A 4,961-nucleotide genomic window follows, 5' to 3' on the forward strand; every position below is an offset into this window, starting at 1 on the left:
TAAATGTCTGTATCTTTTGACTGCATTGAAGAGGAAGCTAAGGGACCGTAGACCTTAGTACACTACGTGATCAAAAGTATCCGGACACCAGGATGAAAGTGACTTACAAGTTCGTGGCGCCCTCCATCGGTAATGCTGGAATTCAATATGCAGCATACGTTCAATCACGTGCTGGAAGGTTTCCTGGGGACTGGCAGCCCATTCTTCACAAAGTGCTGCACTGAGGAGAGGTATTGATGTCGGTCGGTGAGGCCTGGCACGATATCGGCGTTCCAAAACATCCCAAAGTCTTTCTATAGAATTCAGGTCAGGACTCTATTACAGGGATGCTATTGTCATGTAACCACTTCGCCACAGGCCGTGCATTATGAACAGGTGCTCGATCGTGTTGAAAGATGCAATCGCCATCACCGAATTGCTCTTCTACAGTGGGAAGGAAGAAGGTGCTTAAAACATCAATGTAGGCGTATGCTGTGGTAGTGCCACACAAAACAACAAGGGGTGCAAGCCCCCTTCATGAAAAACACGGCCACACCATAACATCACCGCCTCCGAATTTTACTGTTGGCGCTACACACGCTGGCAGATGACGTTCACCGTGCATTCGCCATAACCAGACCCTGCCATCGGATCGCCACATTGTGTACCGTGATTAGTCACTCCGCACAATGTTTTCCCACTGTTCAAGCGTCCAATGTTTACGCTCCTTAGACCAAGCGAGGCGTCGTGTGGCATTTACCGGCGTTATGTGTGGCTTATGAGCAGCCGCTCGACCATGAAATTCAACTTTTTTCAGGACCCGCGTAACTGTCATAGTAGTTGCAGCGGATCCTGATGCAGTTTGGAATTCCTGTGTGATGGTCTGGATAGATATCTGCCTATTACACATTACGAGCCTCTTAAACTGTCAGCGGTGTGTCACTCAACATACGAGGTCGGCTTGTACGCTTTTGTGCTGTACGTGTCGCTTGACGTTTCCACTTCACTATTACATCGGAAACAGTGGACCTAGGGATGTTTAGGAGTGTGGAAATCTCGCGTAGAGACGTATGACATAAGTGACACCTAATCAGTTGGTCACGTTCGAAGTCCGTGAGTTCCGTGGAGCGCCCCATTCCGCTCTCTCACGATGTCTAATGACCACTGAGGTCGCTGGAGTACCTGACAGTAGGTGGCAGCACAATGCACCTAATATGAAAAACGTATGTTTTTGGGTGTGTCCTGATACTTTTAATCACATAGTGTATGTCACATAAATGTCAATTTAATTCGGCCACCCGTTCCTGAGAAAAAGAGGTTGTAACAGACGAACGGATAGAGAAATATTCGGATAGCAATGCTAAAACAACTTTTTTCCCTGTGAAATAATTACAAATTAACAATTGAGGAACCATGCTTTTCACTGCATTTCGTGATTCTGGGTTGACGGGAAGTACGCTATAGGTTTCGATGAGTGAGTTTTCGAGTATCAAAATATGTGACACAAATGGCCATATCTTTTAATAGCCTGGGCTTAGAAGCTCCCATGTTTTGCGCCGCCAAGGGACAGTAGACTTTGGTATGTGTCATAAATCTCAGCTTGATGCATCTGCCCGCTCACGTGGAAAAAATTGATGGTCAACAGTCGGAAAGACAGATAAAGAGACGGACAATAAAGCCGTCCCATAACTGTTCTGTTTTTCCAGACTGAGGTATAGAAGGCTAAAAAAACATTTCCCTTAAAAAGATCAATGATTGACTCTTTACGAGCTTCTTTCTTTCTTTTTTTTTCGAGCAATCTGCAGATGCTATTGGCTGTGGGCGGTTTTTTGTGAACAAACCTCCATAATAATGTATTATACAGTATGGGGCGACTTGAGATTTAGCCCATGGCACAGTCGCAATATCTGGTCGTGAGGAACAGTTCTAGCCCAAACGCTGATAAGTGCATGATGGACAATCAGTGGTTGAGAAGGGAGAGAGAATTGTCGCCTCTTCGCCATGTTACACAGTCTTCAGAAGGGGAGATAAGTGGGGTAACTACCGAACAATCAGCTTAACAGCTCATTCAGCATTCAGAACTGATGACAAGAATAATATACAGAATGCAAAAGGAAATTGATGACCTGTTAGATGATGATGGGTCCACCTTTAGAAAAGGTAAAGGCACCAAGCAGGCAACCTGACTTTGCGTTTGATACTGGAAGCAAGATGTAGTGTTTTGCCCCCTCCTCCCCCTCCCCCGTTCCTGTTCAATCTATACATCGAAGAAGCAATGACGGAAATAAAAATTCAAGGGTGGGGTTGAAATACGTAGCGAAAGGATATCAGTGATAAGTTTCATTAATTGCATTGCTATCCACAGTGACAGTAAATAAGAACTACTAGACCTGTCGAATGTCTAATGAGTACAGAACATGGATTGAGAGTAAACCGGAAAAAGAATGAGAAGCAACAGAAATAAGAAGAAGGAGGTACTTAACATTAAAATTGGTGATCGCAAAGTAGACGAAGTTAAGGTATTCTGCTACCTTGGAAGCAAAATAATGCATGACGGACGGGCTAAGGACGACATAAAAAGGAGACTAGCACGTTCAAAGAGAGCGTTCCTGGCCAAGACAGGTCTACTGGTATCAGACATAGGCCGTAATTTGAGGAAGAAATTTCTGAGAATGTATGTTTGGAACACAGCATTGTATGGTAGTCGGTCATGGACACTAGGAAAAACGGGAGTGAAGCGAATGGAAGCATTTGAGATGTGGTGCTACAGAAGAATGTTCAAAATTAGGTGGACTGATAACACAGGGAATGAGGAGGTTCTGCGCAGAATCTGCAAAGAAAGGAAAACATGGAAAACACTGACAAGAGAAAGGATCGGGATGACGGGACATATGTTAAAAAAATGGAGAGGGCAAAAACTGTAGAGGAACACAGAGACTGAGATACATCCAGAAAAAAATGAAAAGGTTCTCTAAATTTTCTCAATAGTTTTCCTTTAAAGGAACGTCATTTTCCCTCGAATGATTCCCATACGAGTTCTCGAACGATCTCCGTAATACTTCCGGTTTTTTTTTTCGAACCTACAGGTCTTGCAGGCCACCACTGAAAAAAAAAAAAAGTTGGATGGCATGGCTATTGTCTTGAAAGATCAGCAGCTGAAAATCATCAAAGGAAGAGTGATGGAATGAAGTCGAGTTAATCAGGCGATTCTGATGAGGGAATCTGGGCAGGAAATGAGAAACAGTTGTACCTGGGTTTTGGCACTTTGGCACTTGAGTTGGTAAACAGCTGATTACATAAAATCAGAAAGAATATAAGCTACATGTGTGTGTGTGTGTGTGTGTGTGTGTGCGAGCGAATTCGCAAGGGACTAAACTGCTGAGGTCACCAGTCCCTCCCGGGTTCGATTCCCGGCGGGGTCAGGGATTTTCTCTGCCTCGTGATGGCTGGGTGTTGTGTGATGTCCTTAGGTTAGTTAGGTTTAAGTAGTTCTAAATTCTAGGGGACTGATGACCATAGATGTTAAGTCCCATAGTGCTCAGAGCCATTTGAACCATTTTCACCAGTCCCTGGACTTACACACTACTTAAACTAACTTATACTAAGAACAACACAGACACCCACGCCGGCGGGAGGGGAGGACTCGAACTTCCGGCGGGAGGGGCCGTGCAGTCCGTGACATGGCGCCTCAAATCCCGTGGGCACACCGCGCAGCTATATAAACTACAGACTGTCAATTGCAAGAAAAGCGTTTAATACAAAGAGAAATTCGGCTAGATCAAATAAAAACTTAAATGGTAAGAAATCTTTTTTGAAGGTATTTTTCTGGAATGTAGCTTATATGAAAGGGAAACACGGGCGATAAGCAATTTAGAGAAGAAGAGAAACTTTCGAAATATAGTGTTACACAAGTTTAGAGCGGATTGATAACGGTCAGATAACGAATGAAGTGAGGCAGAAAACAAATTTGTGGGGAAGTTGACTATACAATGGTATGTTATCAAGATTTAATTGATAACGGTCAGATAACGAATGAAGTGGGGCACAAAACAAATTTGTGGGGAAGTTGACTATACAATGGTATGTTATCAAGATTTAATTTAATTTTAACGTGGTATTATAATCAGCGCACGAGTGATGGGACACAGCATCTCCGAGGTAGCGATGAAGTGGGGATTTTCCCGTACGACTATTTCAGGAGTGAATCGTGAATGTCAGGAATCCTGTAAGACATCAAATCTCCGGCATCGCTGAGCCCGGAAAAGATTCTTCAAGAACGGGATCAACGAGGGCTGAAGAGAATCGTTCAACGTGACAGAACTGAAACACTTCCGTAAATTGCTTCAGATTTCAATGCTGGACCATCAAGGAATGTCAGCGTGAGAACCATTCAACGAAATATCATCGATATGGGCATTCGGAGCCGAAGGTCCACTCATGTACCCTCCACGACAGCACGACGCAAAGCTTCACGCCTCGCCTGGGCCCGTCAACACAGAAATTTGACTTTTGATGCCTGGAAACATGTTGCCTGGTCGGACGAGTGTCGTTTCATATTGTATCAAGCGGATGGACGTTTAAGGGTACGGAGACAACATCATGAATGCATGGACCCTGCGTGTCAGCAGGGGACTGTTCAACCTGATGGAGGCTCTGTACTGGTGTGGGGCGTGTGCAGTGGGAGTCATATGGGACCCATGACACGTCTAGATACGACTCTGACAGCTGACACGTAGGTAAGCATCCTGTCTAATCACCTGCGCCCATTCATGTCCTTTGTGCATGTCCATTGGGCAACAGCAGCAGGAGAAAAACTGGAAAATTGCCCAAGTCACACCAATACCCAAAAAGGGAAGTACGAGGCCTATATCACTAACGTCGATTTACAGTACGGTTTTGGAACATATACTGTATTCGGACATTATGAAGCACCTCGAAGAAAACGATTTATTGACACAAACACGGTTTCAGAAAATATCGTT

The sequence above is a fragment of the Schistocerca piceifrons genome, chromosome 10, assembly GCF_021461385.2.
Source record: "Schistocerca piceifrons isolate TAMUIC-IGC-003096 chromosome 10, iqSchPice1.1, whole genome shotgun sequence".
Classification (NCBI taxonomy): Eukaryota; Metazoa; Arthropoda; class Insecta; order Orthoptera; family Acrididae; genus Schistocerca; species Schistocerca piceifrons.